The following is a 27,379-nucleotide window of genomic DNA, read 5'->3' on the forward strand; positions in this document are numbered from 1 at the left end:
GACAGCGGAGAATAACTTTCACGGTACAAGAGGGAGGTGTAGAGGGTAAAAAGTGTAGGGGGAAACAGAGATTGGGGCGCATCCAGAAACTAATTGAGAACTGCAGATGCTACTCTGAGATGAAGAAGTTGGCACAGGAGAAGAATTCGTGACGGCTCGTATCAAACCAGTCAGAAGACTGATGACTCAAATGAAAAGTTTCGATCAACACGTGAGTGTTCCGATGATGCTTCGTGAACTCAAATAGAAACCCCTGAACGAAAAGCAATGTTCCTTTCAAGATAAACTATTGAGGAAATTTAGAGAATAGGCAGTTTCAGGTGACCGTAGAGTGAGTCTACTGCCACCAAAGTATGAGGTTCATTCAAATGAAACCTGGTCAGTGTATCTACCTTTGCCTTACACGCAAGGTGGCACCACGTAACTGCGGGTCTGGTGGCGCCATCTATTGGTAGAGAGACTGATACGTGTGCACCGTTTGATGTTGCATAGCGCCCGTGTGGTTTCACGCCAGAGAGAAGGTGGTTACACAAGTCATCGTCCACTACCGGACATGCACGCGAGTAACCAGGAACAACGAGGAGTGATTCGATTTTTGGCGGCGGAGGGAGTCGGAGGCCTTGAAAGGTATCGACGGACGAAGGCTGTGTACAGTGAGTACAGTCTGAGTCGTTCAAGTGTTGTGGAATGGCGCAAACGACTCCTTGAGGGGTGCGAGTCACTGAAAGACGATGCTCGTCCTGGACAGGCTCATGGTGTTATCACATTGAAAATGGTTGCGGAAGTGAATGCTGTAGTCTTGGACAACCGCAGAAGCACCGTGGACAAGATTCATCGATTACTGGGTATTAGCGTGGGCACCGCCCACACCATAATGCATCAACACTTGAACTTTCGAAAAATCTGTGCGCAGTGCGTTTCCCATCTACTGACCGTCGTACAGCGCAATACTCGAATGGCGCTGTTTTTGAGTATCTGCAACGTTATCATGAGGAGGAATGCGGCATACTCTCGCGTGTTGTCACAGGTGGCGAAACATGGTGTCACCATTTTGAACCGGAAATCAAGCGTCAGAGCAAGCAGTGGAAACATGTGACTTCAGCACCTCCAAAGAAATCGAAGGCCGTGCACATCAGTTCTGACAAGGTCATGATGACCTTCTTTTTTGACCACAAGGGCCCATTGCTTGTCGAGTTTCTGGAGACGGGAACCACCATTAATGCTCAGCGTTGTCAAGCCACTTTACAGAACCTCAGACGAGCCGTCAAGTCGAAACGTAAAAGTATGTTATCCAATGCCGTCGTTCTCCTGCATGATAATGCCCGCCCACAATCGGCCAATGCGGTGAGGACGACACTGCAGCGGTTTCGGTGGGAAACACTGGAACATACACCGTACAGTCCCGACCTTTCACAGTGTGCCTTTCATGTGTTTGGACCTCTAAAACAAGCTATTCGTGGACATCGATTCGCAACGGACGAAGTGTGTGACTAGGTTCAGGTCTGGATCCAATAGCAGCCTACTAGCTCCTTCAAGAATGGAATCGAGCGGCTAGTGTCGCAATGGGATGAATGTGCCAACAGTTTTGGTGACTATTTTTGAGTATGTGTACTGTGTATAACTACATTTTTGGTTTAATAAAATCGTTACCGTTACTTTACACTAGTAACACTTTACACTTTACACTTTACACTAGTAACACTTTACACTAGTACACTATGACCCTTATATATTTCGTCTAAGGATCGTGAACAGGAGACAAGAGAAATTGGGGTGGTACGGACACATATACATGTAGTTGTTTCCCTCACCTTGTTTGCCATTGGAAGAGGAGAGAAAATGACTAATAGTGATAGAATGTACCCTCCGCCAAGCACCATACAGTGGCTTGCGAAGTATGCATGTAGGCGTAGAGTAATACAAGTGCGCTTCTCCAAAACATTGGAAGAATGAGATCTCTCCCATCCCATCATCGCCGCCATACTTGTCGGCGATGGTCATGAGGGGCAATGGAGAAAGCTGATTCATCGCTGAATACAGTGCGACGTCTTTCATCTGCGGTTCATTCTTTCCGGTCACAGCACCACTCCAAAAGCATGTGTTTTAGTTGTGATGTTAAGGGTAGGCTACGGTCAATTCTCTAGTTTGGCTACTCCGGCAAATGATATGGGATAACACAGAATGTTGGTGGGAGCCCATTACTTGTACTCGGATAGCTAGCACAAGTGTGAGTATGTTAAGTTGTGGTTGGTGCAAAATAAGGTGATCCTCTCGTGTGGTGGTCAAACATGGTCGACCAGAACCCTGACAAAAAGTAAGCCTGCTCTCACTTTGCCATGCAGCCCAACATGTGGCCACTGTCACACACACGAATGTAACTCATATCAAGCCACGGCACAGTTCGACCTGTGCGGCAAATGGACCACAATGAGGTCACTTTCAAACTCTTGCTAGTAATACTGTTTCACTCGTATACACGGAATCTCCGTCTCCTTAATATTAATTACTGAGCATCTGTGGCTGTTAACACCACTTATTTACCCTACCATTCCTGGTTAAATCACTACATACCGAGAATACTAACGCACTTTGGTACCGCTTCTACCCGCCGTAGAGAATTACAACTCTAATCATTTACGTACCCGACGAAGGTATCTTCGCGTATGAAGTTGCGTGCTGTCCGACAGTGTCTTACAGTTGCTTTACTTTTATTGGCGAGCAGTTTCTTGATAAAGGGTTTAGGAAGGCCATTCACCAATCCCTTCTCCCTTACACTGACACGCGAGCGCAAGGACGTAGGCCTACAAACCGATGCAGCCACTGACATCTTCATAAAGTGAGGTCTACAGCTGTATCTCCGACTCGACACTAGTATAGCGATTGACCGCAGTCAACCTGTGCTTAAGCAGTCTCTGTATATGAGTACTGCAGGGACTTCACGGAGCTCCGCAGCTGTCTTCCAGTCTGCGTTAACAGTTTTCCAATAACTAGGATCGAACCACAGTTCTCCGTTGCCTACTACATAAGTGACGCAAATTACCTTATTTGGGGGAATGGGTAATCAGTTTCTTGAGTCGTTTTATATGAACGGCCAACTGCAAAACGGCATTTTTCTTGCGGATACACATTATGCGTTTTTAATGTCATGGTCTCCATTGCCTTCTGCATCGTTATATCGGTGATTTCTGCTAGTTATTCTCCCTTTTAGGGATAGTTTTCCACCCCAAAGTTTGTTGAAAATCTTTCACTTCCTCAGTCCTTTTTGACGAGGCTTTCCGCAGAATTATGATGTATTTTTGTACCGAGTTCTAGTTTCTAACGTATGGCCAAAGTTAAGAGACGCAAAGCTTACAATTTAAGGTCTCCCTGCCAACAAAGTCACAAGAGGCAAATGCTAAGCCGAGAAAGGGTCGAGGGTCATTCGGCTGTGTTAAGCTGTGATAAGAAACCACGAAATGAAAATATGCAAATGACTATCCGGAGAATTGGAACTACTATCATCCGACTACCACTATGGCACCCCAAGAAATGTTTTAGCTCTATCAGTAAATTTAAAAGTGCATAATATTGTGTATGGTGCTTGTAGGAATCCATGTTAAAGGCGAGGAACACACTGGCACAGTTCTATATATCATAAGGGGATTAAAAGCGGAGTATACAAGTCACGTAAAAAATATCTGGGGTTTAAAATCACCAAGATTTCAGTCTAGATGACCAGCACAAAAGCAGTGGGTCAGCCGGTGTATATTTCCTCGCTTCATCTTTCTCGAATGGTTCTGCAGTATCGATACAGGCATGTGAATTGTAACGGACAATGGTTGATGAAATGACGTCAGAGCACATTTCCACGGAAACCACGCTTAGCATTATCATACTTCTATATAAGGGCAGACGCAGGGAAGTTTAGGCAGAGCTTCGGAGACGGGTCACTGTGAGAACACAGGATGAAGCAGAAGCGAACATACGTCGACGACGCCGTCGCCTTGTACAAGTCGTTGGAACCGCAAAAGTTCAGGGGGCGGTGGCGTCGATATTGTTTGCGAAATATACGGAGGTACGCCCTGGTATCTGATTACGTACGAGCTCTCACGACTTGTGGTACATTTTTGCTCATGTACTGTTTTTTTTTTCAGAGTTTTGGAGTTATTGGAGTGCAACGACGACGCCGCCGCCGTGTACAAGTCACTGGAAGCGTGAAAGCTGGGGAGGCGGCGGCGTCGAATCTGTCTGCGAACGACACGAATATATGTCGTGATGTCTGAGCACATTCGAGCTCTCGTTTACCATTCAGAGACTTGCCTTGCACTGGTTTGTGTACAACGACGACGACGACGACTACGACGACGACGCCGTGTACAATTCGATGGAAGCGCAAAAGTTGAGAGGAGGTGGCGGCGTCGAAGCTTTCTGTGAAAAATACGAAGGTATGCCGTGGTATCTGAGCACATACGAACTCCTACGATTTGAACTAAATTTTTGCTAATGTTCCTCTTTTTTTCAGAGTTTTGGATTTGAGTACAACGACATGCCACCGTCATGTGCAAACTGCTGAAACCGCAAATGCTGGGAAGGTGGCGCCGTCGAAGCTATTTGCGAACGATACGAGGATACCCCGTGGTGCCTGAGCACGTTAAGAGTTCCCGCGACTCGCAGTAAACTCTTGCTAATGTACTCTTTTTTTTCAGATCCTTGCATTTATTTGTGTGCGACGAAGACGCCGCCGCCATCACCACTACCACCGCCGCCGTGTTATATCACGCAGGTCGCTGGAAGCGCAAAGCTGAGGAGGAGGCGGCATCGAAGCTGTTTGCAAACGACGCGAAAGTACGCTGTGGTGCCAGACAGCTTAGAGCATTACAAGACTAGTCGCGCTGGGATGGCGGAAGAACAATCTAACAGAGCTGTAACTGACGAGTGTAGAAGATGGTGTGTGTGCGCTGAATTTCTGGACTCAATACTAACGCACTTGTAAATGAAGCAAAATAAAATGAAACTGAAATAAGTAACCGATTTTGTTGTAATTGCTGTACTGGTAGACATACATAAACATACTAGTTTAAGGCTCAGTTTTCACCAGAGCTGCAAAAATACATTAGACTTGAGCCTATACAAAATATTATAAGATAAAATGTTATGGAAAATGCACTAGTTTGAGGCTCATAATTTCTACTATAATAACAAAAGTAAACGCCCCCCCCCCCCAAAAAAAAAAATAATAAATATTTCCAGCCCATGTTCGGAGTATACAAAACTACGTATTGCTCCGATGTTTTCCCAGTCTTTCTTATATCTGCCTCACGTGTAGAGCCTGTTCCTCCAGCAACTCATGTACACGTTGGCGTCACATTAACTTGTTGTCCAACATAGCACCGAGTTCTGCTTCATAAACGAACGATCGCTGACACTATAATTCTAGCTTAAAACCAATAGTGAACTGCTGTGTGGATAGAAGCTGAGGTGACGTGTCGCCTCTATCTATGTCAGATGAGTCACATAAATCGGTCACTTAATGGCACTGACAGCGCATGCGACGACGGAATTAACACACTACGGTGGGTAGAAGCTCAGTCTCATTCGCGGAAAGTATTGCTGCTAACAGAATTCTGCAGTCAGTAGCACCAGCTAGAAGAACGGACTGCAGAATTGTACCGCCAAGAGAAGAGATGGGACACTGCGGTTTCATTGGATTTGAAAAAGTCGACTTTCGCCAAGAGGCGTACACACCATGGGACGAAAACCTATGTCCGTGTTCCGTATACTACTGTACCAACGTAGAAGAAGCGACAGTTCAGACGTAATGCAGAACATTCCTGCACCAATGGTGTACCTTTGGAAAATATTTGTCATAGTCATTTACGGCTTCTTATTAATCACGGGAGATTTACGCAGCAACTCTGTCGTGTGTGTGTGCGTGCGTATGTAGCTTGAGAGTAACCCAGAAATATCCACTTAAGATTTAAACCCAGCTCAGAAGAATCCGTTGCCTATTTACAGGCACTCACGACTTTCAGAAGAATCCGTTGCCTATTTACAGGCAGTCGCGACTTTTAATTACATCTAGCTGACGTATTAGCCTAACAGTAACAGCGTACTCTTCTCTCAAAATGACCAAAGTTACTTCCAGCGTGTCTGTAAATTACAAGAGCTTACATCATATAATGACATCTGCCATTTGCATTAATCCAAGAATAATCACATAGCTGCATCCCATTATTATCAGTAGTTAGTGTCCTTACATAACAACGTATTTTCCAAATACAGCTACTTTTGAATTACTTCACCGTCTACCACCATTTGAATCCGATAGTTACTGGAAACTTTCCCCTAGGGATCACGCAAATCTGTGAAATACACAGCTGGTTTGGGGTCCCTAAACGCAGACCCCAGTTGCTTTTTGCGTTCTAAGGCAAAACAATACCTTATGTCCATTTCTTTCCGACGCTTCGTGCGTAGAACGTTGGCAACATGCGCACACTTCCTTCCTCTTTCCCATCACGCACCCCACCACCATCCGTACCCTCTTTGGGTTATGGCATTACGAAGCGACATGAGAAAGAAAGAAAGAAAGAAAGAAAGCTTCTGTTAAAGAGCGCTAAGTTAAATCAGCGATTTGTCGAAAAACCTTTAAAATTGCCGTAATGTTATTAGATTTTTTTATCACATCATCATTACAATTAACCTCAATAGGCAGAAGTTCTACAGCACACAGACTGAAATTTTATTTCAGTACTTGTGTTTCGATGACTTAATCTTTTTAAAATAAAAGCCATTATTTTGTGAAATATTCTGACGTGATAAAACAAAAAAGAAAGTATTTTTCGAAATCTATATTGATTGTAGGACACCTGTATTTGAGAAATAATTAGCCAAAAATCACCAAATGTAAGCTTACGTAGTCTTCGTCTGTAAGATGTCTGTAACCGTACTCTGTATCGGTGCAAAAGCTTGGTGAGCTGCGGCGTCACCATGGGCTCGTCAACGCTTCAGACAGCGAGGTGTCAACATCTGCGATAAAAACGCCACGGAGATCACAAGCTTATCTGCCGAGTAAGGTGGGGTAATGATGTCACACCGTGCATCAGATTTCACCACAATGCTGCTCAGCGCTGTCGTGGACGTGTAACACGATGAAAAGGTCGTCACATCCCCTCTTATCTACATTTCACCCCTCTCTTGACGCCTCTCCGATGGAGATCAAAATGGTGACACCTGGCGTTGAAATAACGCGATTTTCTTAAATGTGGACAGGGAAAAGGTCTCAGACACACTGCCGCTCAGGAGAGACACGAAAAGGCCTCAGATGATAACATAAAGTGCGTCAATGAATGCACCCCTTTCCTTGGAGGCGTTCATTCCCGCACATTTCGCGCTCGACAACGACAGTTCTCAGTGTGATGAGCGCCAGGGCGGAGTCCTTGACAACCTCTGACGGTGCTACATCCCAGGACGTTTCAGCCTCTCTCTAACGACACTGTGGGGCTGCATCCCTACTGAACGTGATAGCACCCTTTTGGAATGCAGATTGATCACAATTTTTGTCCTCCTGTACAGGTTGGAATCCCTAGCTGCCACCGTAAACTATTCGACAGCATTTGAACTTGATCCGAAATAGTAAAGGGTGCTAATGCATTTTCATCACTCCGGTTTCGCATCCTCCTGTGGCGTGATCACGGAGGATTGCGACATTGACATGTGCATGAATACAATGGCAAATGGTCCGTCTAAGACTTTCCGGTTTGGCAAGCTCTTGGTCGCATCCGACCACATTTATTGACAAAACCTAGAAAACCTGTATCTTTACAGAGATAACATGTGAGGTAACCGTAAGTGCCTGCAGGGTGGCAACTGGCATCGGACGATTTGTCAGGTGATTCCCTACCTGCAGGGACCCAGGGCTGCTTCACAGGTTTTGTTTGTAAAGGCACATTTTTAAAATTCTCAATAAATGTGAGTGGGTGCACTGTCGAGCCAGAGGATGTCGCCGCAGGACACCACGTTTTGGCACCATTACAAAGTAAGTTTTAAGGCACCTGTGCACGCGGGCTCTTCCTCCCGTGTGGCACATTGGAGTGTGAATCTATAGTGCGAGAGGACTTACTGTCCTCCCCTTGATTCCACTCAAAGTAACTAGACGGAACAAGTTGTCTGGTGTAAGTGTTTATTACATTAAACTTTACCACTTGCACAGGCAGCGGACCAACTGCGGCTCCTGACTCAGCTGGAAGACATACACGCCCGTCCGCTATGGGGATTGCAGCTACCTGATCGGGCGTTACAACGGCTAATCCTACCTGCGCGCACAAAGGACCTGGAAGATCCACTCCACTTCTGCCCATAGGTTGCAAATTCTTCCAACAGGGAGCAGACTATACTGGACAGTCTCACCTTCCCCGTTTGAAGCTGCCACTAGATGGCAGTTGGAGTGAGTAGCAGAGTCAAAACGTACTTCCACTCTAAAATGAGTTTTCTCATTTTACAAATTACATTTTAACAAACAACAAAACCAAAACAAGTAAACAATAAAAATATAACTAGGCACAATATGAATGAACATAAAACATGAATACACTAACATTTCGGGATGCCCACATCACCAAACCACCACTGCATGTGAAACACGATGGGCACTAATACGTAGGACACAAAACAATAAAGTATTAATATTATACTGCATAAAAACATGAAATCAATACTAACAGCAGTTAGTCCACAAGAAACATCCACAGCTTCCCAAGCTGATCTTACGAATTATGAGGTTATTCCAGTAAATGGCAATTTGGCAGTGGCCCTGTATCATATACCACTACACAGATCTGAGGGGACACTTAACTGATTAGGTAGGGGACACAATTTTGCTATAGGCCTCTTAATCTGCCCATTAGCAGTTTTTACCATTACCACACGCACACACTTATCAGGACCGGGAAACAGCTGGTCAATGACACCCAGCCTCCACACCAAGGGAGGCAAATTATCCTCCTTGACCAGCACACGATCGCCGATCTGAGGTTGCCATGCTCCTTCCGATGTCCATTTTTTGCATTGCTGCAGTTCATGTATGTATTCTGTGGACCACCTCTTCCAAAAGGACTGATGCAACTGCTGTACAAGTTGCCATCTGTGGAATCTGTTGTCGGGAACCTCTAGGACAGAGGGTCCAGGATGAGCACAAAGGGGCTGTCCGATTAGGAAATGACCAGGAGTGAGAGCAGCAGGAGAATCTAGGTCATCAGAGAGAAGACACAACGGCCTTGAATTCAAGCATGCTTCTATCTGAATTGACACAGTAGTCAGATCTTCAAATGTCAGTACTGCATTGCCGATGACACGTTTGAGATGCGACACCATGCATTTGATTCCTACCTCCCAGAGTCCACCAAATTGAGGGGCACGAAGTGGAGTGAACCTCCAACTGATACCCTGTGAGGTCGAAAAATCCACCACACCTTCAACAGTAACATCACTAGAGAGAAAACGTTTAAGCTACACCTACAAATGTGGTGCCATTGTCATTGTACATGTGAGAAGGTTTTCCTCTTCTTGCAATGAATCTCCTGAGGCCGACCAAAAATGAACTTGTTACCAAGTCACTAACTAATTCTAAGTGGATGGCCTTGGTTGCCATGCAAATGAGTAAAGCAATTGGTGGTAGCTTTACTCCGTCTTCCACCATGCTTTACAGCAATAGGGACTGCATAATCTACTCCACAGTGCTAGAATGAATGAGACTGGTTTACTCTAACTGCAGGTAGCTGACCTATCAGTGAACTGCAGTCTTGGACTTAAACCTAAAGCATTTTAAACATTTCCTGATAACTCCCTTGACTGTGTTACGCCCATTGGGGATTCAAAACCTCCTATGCAACATAGCCAACAAAAGTTGTGACCTAGCGGGCGATTTTCATGTTCATCTACACTACTGGCCATTAAAATTGCTACACCACGAAGATGGCGTGCTACAGACGCGAAATTTAACCGACAGGAAGAAGATGTTGTGATGTGCAAATGACTAGCTTTTCAGAGCATTCACACAATGTTGGCGCTGGTGGCGACACCTACAACGTGCTGACATGAGGAAAGTTTCCAACCGATTTCTCATACACAAACAGCAGTTGACCGGCGTTGCCTGGTGAAACGCTGTTGTCATGCCTCGTGTAAAGAGGAGAAATGCGACCCATCACGTTTCCGACTTTGATAAAGGTCGGATTGTATCCTATCGCGATTGCGGTTTATCGTATCGCGACATTGCTGCTCGCGTTGGCCGAGATCCAATGACTGTTAGCAGAATATGGAATCGGTGGGTTCAGGAGGGTAAAACGGAACGCCGTGCTGGATCCCAACGGCCTCGTATCACTAGCACTCGAGATGACAGGCATTATAACCGCATGGCTGTAACGGATCGTGCAATCAGGTCTCGATCCCTGTGTCAACAGGTGGGGACGTTTGCAAGACAACAACTATCTACACGAACAGCTCGACGACGTTTGCAGCAGCATGGACTATCAGCTCGGAGACCATGGCTGCGGTTACCCTTGGCACTGCATCACAGACAGGAGCGCGTGCAGTGGTGTACTCAACGACGAACCTGGTGCACGAATGGCAAAACATCATTTTTTTGGATGAATCCAGGTTCTGTTTACGGCATCATGATGGTCGCATCCGTGTTTGGCGACATCGCGGTGAACGCGCCATACTGGCGCCATACTGGCGTATCACCCGGCGTGATGGTATGGTGTGCCACTGGTTACACGTCTCGGTCACCTCTTCTTCGCATTGACGGCACTTTGAACAGTGGGCGTAACATTTCAGATGTATTACGACCCGTGGCTCTACCGTTCATTCGATCCCTGCGAATCCCTACAGTTCAGCAGGATAATGCACGACCGTATTTTGCAGGTCCTGTAAGGGCCTTTCTGGATATAGAAAATGTTCCACTGCTGCCCTGGCCAGCACATTCTCCAGATCTATCACCAATTGAAAACGTCTGGTCAATGGTGGCCGAGCAACTGGCTCGTCACAATACGCCAGTCACTACTCTTGATGAACTGTGGTATTGTGCTGAAGCTGAATGGGCAGCTGTACCTGTACGCACCATCCAAGCTCTGTTTGGCTCAATGCCCAGGCGTATCAAGGCCGTTATTACGGCCAGAATAGGTTGTTCTGGGTACTGATTTCTCAGGATCTATGCACGCTAATTGCGTGAAAATGTAATCACATGTCAGTTCTAGTATAATATATTTGTCCAATGAATACCCGTTTATCATCTGCATTTCTTCTTGGTGTAGCAATTTTAATGGCCAGTAGTGTATTATGGGAATTTTTGTCCAATGATGCTTAGGCGGTACGATAATAGGATGGCGCTCATCATATGGTATACCAGCATTCATTAATCTCCCTCCCACTCGTAAAATACCTTCGGCATCAACAAACGGGTGCAAGTCCCTTAATTTGCTGCTATGTGGAATAGGGGAACTGGCCATCAACAAAGCGATCTCATTACCATATTCACTATGTTGAGCTGCGCCAAATCCCCTTTTGATAGCGTTGTGGCATTCCTGTGGAGTGAGTGGCCCAGTTATCCTGTCTGATTTGTGAAGCCTAGTGTTATTAGCAAACCTCAGTGTATAGGTCAAAATTTGTAAGATTTTGAATGATGAATATTTACACAGCAGTTCATCATCAAAATTAATGACCAACACCAAGGATACTTGTGTACACCTTGTGTCGGGCACATCTTCTACACTAAGTGGAGAGCAAGTGTTGCAGTCGAGGTCGCAAGTGGATAGCCAACGAGACCAACACACTGTTATTGGGAAGAACACATCTGACGTATACACACGCACCATATGCCAACTGTGAAGCGTCACAAAACCCATGAATTTCTAATTTAACAAGCTGGGGGCAAGGAATGATCTTCCTGTTAATGAAAACACCATTTACGGACGGCAGTTGCACACCAATAGCATTCCATTTATCAGTGAGGTTGGATGGAAGAATTTCATCCCAATCAAGGCTTAGTTGCCACAAGCGCTGCAATAACAATTTACATCTTATGACTACTGCACCTAGAAGCCCCAGCAGGTCATAGATTGATGCTATTGTAGACAGGACACCGCGTTTGGTAACCTTTGAGAGCCGAAGACTCTTCAGCTGCACATGGCACAGGAAAGTGTCAGAGCCAGGGTGCCATAATATCCCTAACGTTTTTATGGCTTGTTCACCAGTAAGATGACTGTCCTGCACAGGAATTTTTTCCTGACCTTGTGGCTATTGGAACATCATTTCCTTAGTGGAAACCCCCCAAAAGCAAGCAGTTGAGTCAGCTGGATTTGAAGTTCCTGAGCTTCAGCTTCCGTATCTGAACCACCTAAGAAGTCATCCACATAAAAGCTGGACATCAAGGCTTTCGTTGCCATTGGAAACCTGTTTTGATTGTTGAAGACATCTGGTAGCAAGTAAGGCAGCAGGAGCGGTTCCATAAGTGAGTGTACACAGTCTATATTCTTGCATCGGTTCAGACGGTGATTGTAGCCACAGAATTCTCTGGAAGTTCCTGTCATCAGGATGGAGAGACACTTGGCGATACATTTTTGCTATGTCAGCTGACAGAGCAACATTAAAGGAGCGAAATTTTATAATAACGGAAAATAAATCTGACTGGACAGTGGGACCAACCATCAAGATATCATTGAGAGATACTTCATTAGAAATGGCAGCAGAACCATCAAATACTACCCTCAACTTAGTAGCGGAGCTGCATTCTTTGAAGACAGCATGATGTGGAAGGTAACACCTTGGACCAATAATACCTTGAGAATTAGAGATCTCCATGTGTCCCAGTTCGACATATTCATGCATGAATGCAGCATATTCCTTCTGCAGATTCGGTTGCCTTTTAAACCTCCTCTCAAGAGGCGCCAGTCTCCGAGAGGCTTGTTGTCGTGATTCGCCTAATGATTTACAGTGAGGTTTCACTGGTAGCCGAACCACAAATCCTCCTTCTTCATCTCGTGCCGTGTGGCACTGAAAGTGAGCCTCACATATTTTATCCTCCTTACTGATCGTTTTTGTAGACAGTTTCTCTAATTCCCAAAAACTTTACAGTTTGGCATCTAAATTGTCACCTCTAACAAAACACGAGGTCACTGTAGAACGAGGCATGTTGCATGAAGCTGAAGGCATCATACCAGACAAAATCCAGCCAAATTTTGTTTCGACCAGTGAGGGATGACTTGGTTTCACCGGCCTTTCCTTACAAACAACGTCAAAGAAAACCTCAGCACCAAGAATCAAATCTATTGTGGCAGGCTTCTTGAATTCTGGATCAGCGAGTGGAAGATTACACTGGACACTCCAGGACCTTGTGTCTATCTTGCCCGCCGGTAGGTTACTGGACTGGTGACATGATCTACGACGGCACAAGTGGTTCTGACATGAAAGTCGTTGAGCCTAGACGACAGTTCAACATCACAAGTGTAAGACACTGAGGCTGCAAAGGCATTGTTTACGCCTTTCTCAGGAAACGAGTGCTTACTTGGTTTCAGTTTTAATTTGTCTGCAATGCCCTTTGGTATAAAAGGTAACTGACTCCCACTATCTAGCAGAACTCTGCAAACCTGCTGTCTACCCATGCTGTCTTTAATGTTGACAACAGCTGTTGCCAACAAAACATTACAATGGATGTTTGCTTTCCCGTTCGTAGCTTGATGAGCCAAGGAATGGCCTCCTGGTTCACTATTCTCCCCTTTCCTTGGTTCAGCAGCCTTGTGGAGCAGTATGTTGTGCCTTCCTTTACAGATTTTACAAGGAGAAATCCTACATTTAGTCGAGAAATGACCAGAGTGGATGCACAAGAAACAAAGCTTACTTTTTGTAACATATGCCCGCCGCTCATCGACATTTAGTGATTGAAACCCTTTGCATTTAGTGATAGTATGAAGTTCACTACAAATTTTACGTGATTCCTCAGTATCAGCATTAGCGAGATGAGCCCTCTTCATGTTTTAGCTCTATCAGTAATATTAAAAGGGCATAATATTGTGTATGGTGCTTGTAGGAATCCTTGTTAAAGGCGAGGAACACACTGGTACAGTTCTATGTATCATAAGGGGATTAAAAGCGGAGTGTACAACATAGTGTCTGCAAGTCACGTAAAAAATATCCGGGGCTTAAAATCACCAAGATTTCAGTCTAGACAACCAGCATAAAAGCAGTGGGTCAATCACTGTATATTTCCTCGCTTCATCTTTCCCGAATGGTTCTGTAGTATCGATACAGGCATGTGGAATTGTAACGGACAATAGTTAAAGAAATGACGTCAGAGCACATTTCCTCGGAAACCACGCTTAGCATTGTCATACTTCTATATAAGGGCAGACGCAGGGAAGTTTAGGCAGTTCTTCGGAGACGGGTCACTACAAGCAGACAGGATGAAGCAGAAGCGAACATATGTGGACGACGCCGTCGCCATTTTCAACTCGCTGGAACTGCAAAAGCTCAGGGGGTAGCGGCGTCGATGCTTTTTGTGAACTATGCGAAGGTACGCCCTGGTATCTGATTGAGTGCGAGCTCCAACGACTTATGGTATATTTTTGCTCATGTACTCTCTTTTTTTTCAGAGTTTTGGAGTTATTGGAGTGCAACGACGACGCCGCCGCCGTGTACAAGTCACTGGAAGCGTGAAAGCTGGGGAGGCGGCGGCGTCGAATCTGTCTGCGAACGACACGAATATATGTCGTGATGTCTGAGCACATTCGAGCTCCCACGACTCGCAGTAAACTCTTGCTCATGTTCTCTCGCTTACTATTCAGAGCCTTGCCTTGCATTGATTTGTGTACTACGACGACGCCGTGTACAATTCGATGGAAGAGCAAAAGTTGAGAGGAGGTGGCGGCGTCCAAGCTGTCTGCGAAAAATACGAAGGTATGCCGTGGTATGTGAACACATACGAACTCCTACGATTTGTGCTAAATTTTTGCTAATGTTCCTCTTTTTTTTCAGAGTTTTGGATTTGAGTACAACGACATGCCACCGTCGTGTGCAAGCTGCTGAAACCGCAAATGCTGGCAAGGTGGTGCCGTCGAAGCTATTTGCGAACGATACGAAGATATCCCGTGGTGCCTGAGCACGTTAGGAATTCCCGCGACTCGCAGTAAACTCTTGCTAATGTACTCTTTTTTTTCAGATCCTTGCATTTGTGTGCGACGAAGACGCCGCCACCATCACCACTACCACCGCCGCCGTGTTATATCACGCAGGTCGCTGGAAGCGCAAAGCTGAGGAGGAGGCGGCATCAAAGCTGTTTGCAAACGACGCGAAAGTACGCCGTGGTGCCTGACAGCTTAGACCACTACAAGACTCAAGTCACGCTGGGATGGTGGAAGACCAATCTAACAAAGCTGTAACTGACAAGTGCAGAAGAGGGTGCGTGTGCGCTGAATTTCTGGACTCAATGCTAACGCACTTGTAAATGAAGCAAAATAAAATGAAACGGAAATAAGTAACCGATTTTGTTGTAATTTCTGTACTGGTGGACATATAGAAACATACTAGTTAGACTTGAGCCTGTACAAAATATTTTATGGAAAATGCACTGGTTTGAGGCTCATAATTTCTACTAGAGTAACAAAAGTAATCGCCGCCCCCAAACTAATAAATATTTGTAGCCCATGTTGAGTATACAAAACTACATATTGCTCCGATGTATTCCCATTCTTGCTTATATCTGCCTCACGTGTAGAGCCTGTTCCTCATGCAACTCACGTACAAGTTAGCGTCACATTAATCTGTTGTCCAACATGACACCGAGTTCTGCTTCATCGCAACGAACGATCGCTGACAGTAGTTCTAGCTTAAAATCAGTAGTGAACTGCTGAACCTTTTGTGTGGATAGGAGCTGAGGCGACGTGTCGCTTCTACCCTCACGCGTCACATAATTCCGATTGGCGCCGTCATAAATGGGTCGCATAACGGCAATGACAGCGCATTCGACGACGGAGGGAACACACCGCGGTGGGTAGGAGCTCAGTCTCTTTCGCGGCCAGCATTGCTGCTAACACAGAATCTGCAGTCAGTAGCAACAGCTAGAAGAACGGACTGCAGAATTGCAAGAGAAGACATGGGACACTGGGGTGTCAGAGGATTTGAAAAAGTCAACTTTCGCTAAGATGCGTATACACCATGGGACGAAAACCTATGTCCATGATCCGTAAACTACTATACCAACGTAGAAGAAGCGACTGTCCAGACGTAATGCAGAACATTCCTGCACAAATGGTATACCTTTGGATAATATTTGTCATAGTCATTTACGTCCTCTCATTAATCACGGGAGATTTACGCAGCAACTCTGTTGTGTGTGTGTGCGTGCGTATGTAGCCTGAGAGTAACCCAGAAATCTCCACTTAAGATTTAACCCAGCTCAGAAGAATCCGTTGCCTATATACAGGCAGTCGCGACTTTTAATTACATCTACCTGACGTATTAGCCCAACAGTAACAGCGTACTCTTCTCTCAAAACGACCAGAGTTACACCCAGCGTATCTGTAACCTACAAGAGCTTGCGCCGTCATATAATGACATTCGCATTAAACCAAGAGTAATCACATAACTGGTTCCCATCATTATCAGTAGTTAGTATCCTTACATAACAATGTATTTTCCAAATACAGCTACTTTTGAATTACTTCACCGTCTACCACCATTTGAATCCGATAGTTACTGGAAACTTTCCCCTAGGGATCACGCAAATCTGTGAAATACATAGCTGGTTTGGGGTGCCTAAACGCAGACCCCAGTTGCTTTTTGCGTTCTAAGGCAAAACAATACCTTATGTCCATTTCTTTCCGACCCTTCGTGCGAAGAACGTTGGCAACATACGCACACTTCCTTCCTCTTTCCCATCACGCACCCCACCACCATCCGTACCCTCTTTGGGTTATGTCTTTACGAAGCGACATGAGAAAGAAAGAAAGAAAGAAAGCTTCTGTAAAAGAGCGCTAAGTTAAATCAGCGATTTGTCGAAAATACTTTAAAAGGGCCGTAATGTTATTAGATTTCTTTAGCATATCATCGTTACAATTAACCACTGTGGGCAGTAGTTCTACTGCACACAAACTGAAATTCTATTTGAATATATGTGTATCGATTACTTAATCTATTTAAAATTAGAACCATTATTTTGTGAAAAATCCTGACGTGATACAACAAAAAGAAAGTATTTTTCGAAATCTTCGTCTCTGAGATGTCTGTAACCGTACTCTGTATCGGTGCAAAAGCTTGGTGAGCTGCGGCGTCACCATGGGGCTCGTCAACGCTTCAGACAGCGAGGTGTCAACATGTGCGATAAAAACGCCACGGAGATCACAAGCTTATCTGCCGAGTAAGGTGGGATAATGATGTCACACTGGCATCAGATTTCACCACAATGCTGCTCAGCGCTGTCGTGGACGTGTAACACGATGAAAAGGTCGTCACATCCCCTCTTATCTACATTTCACCCCTCTCTTGACGCCTCTCCGATGGAGATCAAAATGGTCACACCTGGCGTTGAAATAACGCGATTTTCTTAAAGCTGCACAGGGAAAAGGTCTCAGACACACTGCCGCTCAGGACAGACACGAAAAGGCCTCAGATTATAACATAAAGTGCGTCAATGAATGCACCCCTTTCCTTGGAGGCGTTCATTCCCACACATTTCGCGGTCTAAAACGACAGTTCTCAGTGTGATGGGCACCAGGGCGGAGTCCTTGACAACCTCTGACGGTGCTACATCCCAGGACGTTTCAGCCTCTCTCTGACGACACTGTGGGTCTGCGTCCCCACTTATCGTGATAGCACCCTTTTGGAATGCAGATTGATCACAAATTTTGTCCTCCTGTACAGGTTGGAATCCCTAGCTACCACCGAAAACTATTGGACGGCATTTGAACTTGATCCAAAATAGTAAAGGGTGCTAATGCCTTTTCATCACTCCGGTTTCGCATCCTCCTGTGGCGTGATCACGGAGGATTGCGACATTGACATATGCGTGAATACAATGGCAAATGGTCCGTCTAAGACTTTCCGGTTTGGCAAGCTCTTGGTCGCATCCGACCACATTTATTGACAAAACCCAGAAAACCTGTATCTTTACAGAGATAACATGTGAGGTAACCGTAAGTGCCTGCAGGCTGGCAACTGGCATCGGACGATTTGTCAGGTGATTCCCTGCCTGCAGGGACCCAGGGCTGCTTCACAGGTTTTGTTTGCAAAGGCACATTTTTAAAATTCTCAATACATGTGAGTGGGTGCACTGTCGAGCCAGAGGATGTCGCCGCAGGACACCACGTTTTGGCACCATTACAAAGGCACCTTTGAGCCAAATTTTAAAATTACGCGTTTCAATGGCAGTCAGCTGTGGGGTTTCGAATAAGTGTTCCTTTAATTGTGTTGAGCAGTCTATTCAACAGTTTAGATGACAGACTGCTGTGTCCGTGCCGGCCGGTGTGGCTGAAAGTTCTAGGCGCTACGGTCTGGAACCGCGCGACCGCTACGGTCGCAGGTTCGAATCCTGCCTCGGGCATGGGTGTGTGTGACGTCCTTAGATAGGTTTAAGTAGTTCTAAGTTCTAGGGGCTGATGACCTCAGAAGTTAAGTCCCATAGTGCTCAGAGCCATTTGAACCATTTTGCTGTGTCCGTGACTGCACTAAAACAATCGAAACACAGAATCAGCAGAAATGTTCTTTCAGTGATACGTTTTGCAGGCTCCATGTATTTATTATGAACTTCACATAAAGGATATCGTCAGTGTGAATAATTTATATGTTCCTTAACGCTGTAGGAACGACTGCTAGACGTCAGGATCGATTTGCACTCATTCTTAAATTGCCCTAACGTTTTTATGTTCTTCATTTCTTCATCTAATGTGTAGAATTGTGTGATATAAGACCTTGGTATGTACATTATCTGATCAAACGTATCGGATCACCTGTTAGTGATCGCCATATGGAGTATGTCTACCCGTCGCCGATATGATGGGTCGAATTCTCGTGCGGATACTTTCAGTGAGGTATCCGAATATCTGTGGAGAAACACCGGCGCGGAACGTGGTCGGAGCGGCTTGCGGGAATAGGGAATATACTATTTGGCCGTGCGCCCTCAGGAGCTCTGTTTTCACCGCACCTGACAATTGCGACATGTTCGATCGCCGAAATATTGTGCCCTTTGGATACTATGAACTGGCAGTACATGTTGTAAGACGTCGTGGTCTCCAGACCTACATTGCTTACATATTCCGCCCTCACAATCATATTCCGCACATCAAGACACTTCATTCGAACCCAAACTCGATAAGATAAAGTCAATGTTGTATGAATTCATGTAAACGATATGCAAATAACTAATAAATCACAAGTGCGCACCATGGATGAAATACTCGAGGCTGGCATACACACATACATTCCAGACACGTCAGTCACAGAAGCTATTAGTTCGAAAGAGCAACCGCACACCAGGAGGCCAGGCCCAACCCATCTACGTCGGCTGGTGGACGGCCGTGGAGCAGACAGCATTCGCTCGAGGGAAAGGAGAAACGACCCCGTATTCGGCTTAAAAGCAAATTTCGCTACTTTGCGTGGGAGCAGCCAGCCTAGATTTCAGGATTGGTCGCCTTAAACGAAACGTCATTCTCCCGTTTCAGAAGAGCAATGCTGATTGGCAGACAATATTTCTGACGCCTTGAGCTGAAGGAGTAATGGAAGAGACCGAAAGATATACCCCTTCACGTCTGGCGTGGAGAGGCGCCGTTCCATTGTCGCTCTTGGAGCGAGGAACAAGTCTTTCCTCAGTACTTCACTGGGAGAGAACCTCTGTCGAGAGCAAATCGAAGTGCGACTCTCTATATTGAGTCATTGCGATTAAGCGTTGTTCACTGCGTTGGCCGACACACTTATTGTGCTGTGTGAACGGACAGAGATATAGTTAAACGCCTGCAAGCGAATTTCTGAGTGGCATTGCGGTGGACTGGTTATCTGAACGGTGTACCACGCCAATAGTTAGACTAGGGGCGAATAGGAATACTTGACTTCATCCAGGTGTAGGGAGAGTTTGATTGGCGAAGGTCAATCCAGATAGAATGAGAGTTATCTTATTTGTCAGCAGTGAGTGGCGCAGACAGCAGTCATCGCAGCTTACGGTATTGTGCGCTACACCTATTGCGAGCCCCATATTTCCTCGACAACAGTACACTTCACTGCATTTCACACATGACAGCCTCGACCATACCTAGCAACATTCTAAAGGATGATTATTCAAGTTGAGTATGCGTGGCTCTCAGCCACTGCCAAGTCAATAACAATATTAAACTTTGTATAGAAATTTCATTAGCGAATCCTTTCCTTGAGAGGTAACTTCACATTCCAAAAAGAACCAGGATATAACTTGTTCAATTCATAACTAAAAGTGCCATTGTGATATCTCAGAATTTTTGCAAAATAAATAAAAATTTTCTTTCATTTCATATTTATCTTACACTAACTAGCACTACTCCAGTACCCAAGTATCCCACTAGTTATGTAAGAACTTTTGTGAATTTTTATGTCATTTCCTTACATTGGATGACTCCAGAAGATATTTGTTGCTGGAGAGTTTTCAGGCATTTGTCTTTAGAACGTTAGGAGTGTCTGTCTGACTTCTGTAGTAGTGTGGGGGTGGAAATTGCATCTTGCAGGAGCCACAGGGTAAAGGGTACATCTCAGATTAATCCATTGCACAGAATAACAGAATAGCATATCAATCCTCTGCTCACAGAAAATGGCGACCCTGCCAGGATAGGTAAAATAGGTAAGCTACCATTGTAGGAAAGTGCCAGGATAGTTAGGTACAGCGGGTCGCACCAGTAGCACTTTGAAGAACTTTATTTCATGTAGTAAATAGCTATTTGCAAAGATTGGGATTAGAATAGATACAGGTAGTGAAGAAAGCAGAATTGTAGGGAGAATAAACCAGTCGGGGAACTGCAGAATCAGCAGGCTCAGTTAGACTGGGATAAAATTGAGACAGATCAGACAGATGGGAATCGAAGTGGTGAGAACATCAAATTTCCAGAATATGAAATTGCAGGTAGGGCACATTCTGAGCCAGAAATAGACAGCTCACGTAGGAAATGGCAAAGATTCGAAGCGAAACGAGCACAGGAAACGCGTTTGTTTGCCACATATTTAGGGACAGAATACGCGTCAATACAGTCAATGAACCGGCAGTTAGCTAACGTTCAAAGAGAAGTAGACAGTGAGGAAGAGGGGGAACATTTAGAATACGTTGAACCTATCGTACGCCTTCTAAATATGCCCCAAGCTAACGTTCAAAGAGAAGTAGACAGTGAGGAAGAGGGGGAACATTTAGAATACGTTGAACCTATCGTACGCCTTCTAAATATGCCCCAACAGCAGACACAGAATTTGCGGAGTTACGAGCGCCACGAAAAGGTTCCGTAAAAGACGCAACTGTACCTGCAAATACAAGACATACACAACAGAGGGGGCAGAATGCGGAGTTGTTTTGCGCCACGTAATGGTTCAATAACAAACGCAACTAGACCTCAACACAGACAGCACGGGTTATTGCAGTTATCAAATTTAGAAATGGCACAGCATAGCCCAGTAAACGACGTAACTGACCCATTGGAAAACAATAGATTGAGAATACATAGCTCAGCAGAAGGTAGTGTTGCAGGACAGGACGCGATCATGGAGATGTTACAAAAAATGAACGCTAGTATGACGAAAGAGAATCAGGCTATTAAGAGACAGACCCAACAGGATAGTCAGAACTTGAGACAAGAGATTAAAACACAGATCCAACAGGTTAAAATCCAGATGGAAATAGGGATCGCCAGAATTGATTTTCAGATCACTGAGATAAACAAAGACGCGAAAGAATCTACAGAAAGAATTCAGGTACTAACACAAGGTCAGCAGCAATTACGCACTGACGTGGACTAGGTCCAATTGGACATCGTAAACGTTGGCAAAAATGTGGAACGTTTTACGAAACAAGCCACTCGAACAGCAGTACAAATTTCAGAAGAACAAGCAATTCAAAGCAAGGTCGCAAAGGTTGCACTGAAAAATTATGATCAGCGGATCAATAAAATAGAACTTAAAAACAATGATCAGTTTGAAAAGCTTCGAACAGAGTTGATACAAACTATCGAAGAAAAGATCGAGACCGATTACATCTGTAGCGAAACAACTGACGCGTCAAGCATTAATTCAGTACACGAACATGCGCCGTCTATGAAAGTTCAAGTAGAACCAAGGCTAGACGTAACACTCGCGCAGAAATCTAAACAGAAAACTCCGACCAGGCACAGTACCTAGAAAAACGGAACACATACATTCATCCGATACCAATCGAAAGACAGGCAACTGAACCACTAAATCCAATGACACAACATAATAGCAGCACAGGTACTATACCACGAACTACGAGAGTAGAAACACAAAAAAATGGTTCAAATGGCTCTGCGCACTATGGGACTTAACATCTATGGTCATCAGTCCCCTAGAACTTAGAACTACTTAAACCTAACTAACCTAAAGACATCACACACATCCATGCCCGAGGCAGGATTCGAACCTGCGACCGTAGCAGTCGCGCGGCTCCGGACTGAGCGCCCAGAACCGCTAGACCACCGCGGCCGGCGTAGAAACACACGAACAACACTTTTGTTCACCAATGATACGATATGACGCGGATATAAGTCAGGAAATTGAGAATAGGCAGACAGTCAGTAGATTATCAGAGAATAAACACGACGACACAAGCAGTGGCAGATTATTTGAGTCCATAAATCAGCCACAAACCGGATTTATGAGTAGATATGATACAGACCACTTCCTTACAGTTAGAAAATTTCAACATTTCAAGGAAGAAGGAGGTAGCTTGCATGCATGCACATTCATCGACCAGTTTCAAGTAGGCTTACCAAACCACTGGAGCGTAGTTCACAAACTTGACTTCATTTGTGCACACATGTTAGGGACAGTAGCAGAGGTGATGCAAAAGGTCGCGGCTACCTGTACGTCTTACCTACAGTTCAGAACAGCATTTCTCGAAAGATATTGGTACAAGGAGGCGCAAAACAAAATTAAATACGAGTTACCTCAGATGACACCATATGAAAACTCAGGAGAGAAAAGCGTGGTAAAATTCTTTGATACAATGGACAAAAAGAATCAGTGCCTAGACAAACCATACAGTAACGGAGAGCTGATACGTCTGTGTAGAATGAAATTACCGGTAAAGTATCAACAGGCGACAGTAGGAAAAAAAAGAAAATACCGAATAATTCAAAAAGGTTTTAGGGGAACTTGAATTTATATTTAAACAAGACGAGGTGAAAGACAAAAGAAAGGAAAGGGAATAGCAGAAGGAGAGGACTAGGAACGAATATTCCAATAATAATAATTGAAATCCTAACACCAATAATTTCAGGCAATTTAACAGACAAGGACAGTGGCACAATGGAGACAATTGGCATAGAAACGATAACCAGAATAATTGGTACCGAAATAGGAACGGTAATGGACACTCACACAGTGGCGGATATTGGTATAGGAATCAAAATGCCAACGGTCAAGGGTACTTTGAAAGAGGTCACGATGTTGGAAACAGCAACTGGCGAGACCAGAGCGCGAGTAATTACCGAGGAACTTATGGTCCACAGAGACGAGAACAACACAGCAAAGGGAAACCAGAAGTAGAGATTAGGCCACCAAACACTGCAAAACGTAAAGAGTCAATTGAAAAATGCGGAAGAGATTAGACAAACTAACGTCCACCCTATCTTATAAATAAAAGCTAAATTAAGAATCAACAAACTAACACATTAATTAAAAGAAAAACAGACACAATACACACTAATAATCTCTTGTAGTATCAAGTACAGTACAATATGCACACAAGCAATGAATGGTACACAACAATTAAAAGAATGAAGAAGTTGTAGGACATAATTAGAATGAAGAAAAGAAATCATATACATACAATAATTTTTGCCACTATCAGAAAATTTTTGCATTGTATAAAATCAGAGTTTTTTTTGTGAATAACAAATATATGCAAAACAAAAATTGTAAATATTTCTACGCATCAGAGGGACATCGCCACCAACACCAATCACCAGCTCCTTCAACACCAGATGCTCCGAGATAGCGATGGAGAGGGTACAGACATGTTGGGAAAGCACTTAGAGCAATAACAACAACATGAAGACCACGCAACAATGGAAATGCAGGTTGCAACCAGGTTGGACATCAGGAAGACAACGCGCAGCACGGACATTTCATATATCACGACACTGCTACACAACAGAAGAGCGTGGGGAGAATCATAATATGACGAGACGACAATGAAGGTATAAAAAAATTACTAAGATTTACAAACTCATCAAGTAACAGTTGGAGAGGCAGGCAGATCCTATAAATCCTATATCACTCCTACACTAAAATTCACATATTCCTATCCCAAGACGAACAGAAGAATGCAAGAAAGAAGAGAAGAACAGAAGATGCAAGATGAAGAAGGGCAGTAAACACCAAGATACCTCTCTGTCCTATCCTACAAAGCAAATTGCTACAAACGTCTTTCCATGAACTTTGAGGCATGGCAACTACTACAGCCACCTCTCCAAAAATAAACCTTGAATCGTCAAACAAATAGAAGCGAACGGCAAACGGAATATTAAGTAGTATCAACCAACATTATCTAGAAATAGATTCAGAAAAATGAACAGTATTCTCCCTGCCACATCATCAAATCACCATACCGAACCAGGTGTGAAGTACCAAGACGTCACAGGACAATATTGGGAGACGATCGTCGGTAGTCAACTACAATCATCAAACTGCCATACCGTACCAGGTGTGACAGCAAAGGAGTACCAAGACATCACTGTTTATGCAGTAAACCACAGTCATCATCATCGGTGAAATGTACCACTCCATGATGACAATGTCAACAAGTAAGACCCAGCATCGCATGCTAGAGTGATTCTCTCATGATTTGTGACACCCATACAAATGAGTCGACGCTTTCCAGTATTTCAGTGGGGATCATCGACCACAGAAACTGACACAGCTAAAAAGGAAAAGACTGATATAACACAAATGTAGAGTAAAGGAAATGATATATTTGTAAAAGTACCATTTGCCTTTCTTGTAAAAGTAATTATTTTTATTATGTATGTAAAGTCCACAATTTATAGATACCTTAAACCTTTTGTAAAGAAACTTAGCTAGCATAGCAATATAATCTCACATTAATTTCTTTTACACGTAAAATTAGAAAAGGATTTATGTAGGAATTTTCTTGTTTAAGTAACATTCAAAAACACCTTTTTGGGGTAATAACATTAATACCAAGGATAGAATTAAGAGGAAACACTTCTTCATTCTTACAAAAAAAATAAAAAAAACAGTGACACATAAAGAAAAAGATAACACCTAAATAAATAAAACAAAGTCACACAACAGAGCTTTTGCGAACATTTACGCATGCTTAACTAACGAAAAGATATAACCACACTAAAACATGATACACTGTACACTTACGAATGTAGAAAAATTAACATAATAAAAACAAATTTTTGGAAATGAAAAAGAAAAACAGAGACACATACTGGCAACGACAAAGAATAACAACCTTTGTAAAGTCTATGTTTGCCTAACAACAAAACATAAATTGTGGAATTAAAAAAATACAAACAATAGCTGTAACTATATCATTAGAAAAAATTGTTAAGAATGGCTGAGAAAAGTTTATTGGAAAATCTAAAAGAAAAATTTTTGCCCCAACCAAAAATTTTGTCAGAAGGAGGGAGGTATGTAAGACATCGTGGTCTTCTGACCTTCATTGCTTACATATTCTGACCTCACAATCATATTCCGCATATCAAGACGCTTCATTCGAACCCAAACTCAACAAGATAAAGTCAATGTTGTATGAATTCATGTAAACTACATGCAAATAACTAATAAATTGCAAGTGCACACCGTGGTTGAAATACTCGAGGCTGGCGAACACACATACATTCCAGACACGACGGTCACAGGAGCTATTATTTCGAGAGACGCAACTGCACGCGAGGAGGCCAGTCCCAACCCATCTACGTCGGCTGGTGGACGGCCGTGGAGCAGACAGCATTCGCCCGAGGGAAATGAGAAACAACCCCATGTTCGGCTTAAAAGCAAATTCCGCTACTTTGTGTGGGAGCAGCCAGCCTAGGAATTCTTTACACATAGCACACAGTTTCAGAGATTTTCACAGGGAGACAGCAAACGTCACACGCCGGTACTACAGATTTCCGGATTGGTCGCCTTAAACGAAACGTCATACCCCCGTTTTAGAAGAGCAATGCTGATTACCAGAGGATATTTCTGACGCCTTGAGCTGAAGGAGTAATGGAAGAGACCGAAAGATATACCCCTTCACGTCTGGCGTGGAGAGGCGCCGTTCCGTCGTCGCTCTTGGAGCGAGGAACAAGTCTCTCCTCAGTACTTCACTGGGAGAACAGCTCTGTCGAGAGCAAATCAAAGTGCGGCTCTCTGTATTGAGTCCTTGTGATTAAGTGTTGTTCACTGTGTTGGCTGACACAGTTATTGTGCAGTGTGAACGGACAGAGTTATAGTTAAACGCTTGCGAGCGAATTTCTGAGTGGCATTGCGGTGGACTGGATATCTGACCGGTGTACCATGCCAATAGTTAGACTAGGGGCGAATACGAATCCTTGACTTCATCAAGGCATAGGGAGAGTTTGATTGGCGAAGGTCAATCCAGATAGAACGAGAGTTACCTTATTTGTCAGCAGCGAGAGGCGCAGACAGCAGTCATCGCAGCTTATGGTATTGTGCGCTACACCTATTGCGAGCCCCATATTTCCTCCACAACAGTAAACTTCACTGCATTTCACACGTGACAGCCTCGACCATACCTAGCAACATTCTAAAGGATGATTATTCAAGTTGAGTATGTGTGGTTCTCAGCCATTCTGCCAAGTCAATAACAATATTAAACTTTGTATAGAAATTTCATTAGCGAATCCTATCCTTGAGAGGTAACTTCACATTCCAAAAAGAACCAGGATATAACTTGTTCACTTCATAACTAAAAGTGCCATTGTGATATCTCAGAATTTTTGCAAAATAAATAATTTTCGTTAATTTCATGTTTTCTTTACACTAACTAGCACTACTACAGTACCCAAGTATTCCAGTAGTTAGGTAAGAAATTTTGTGAATTTTTGTGTCATTTCCTTACAGCGGGCGACTCCAGAAGATATTTATCACTGAAAGTTTTTCAGGCATTTGTCTTTAGAACGTTAGGAGTGTCTGACTTCTG

This window comes from Schistocerca americana, chromosome 1 (assembly GCF_021461395.2).
Source record: "Schistocerca americana isolate TAMUIC-IGC-003095 chromosome 1, iqSchAmer2.1, whole genome shotgun sequence".
NCBI lineage: Eukaryota > Metazoa > Arthropoda > Insecta > Orthoptera > Acrididae > Schistocerca > Schistocerca americana.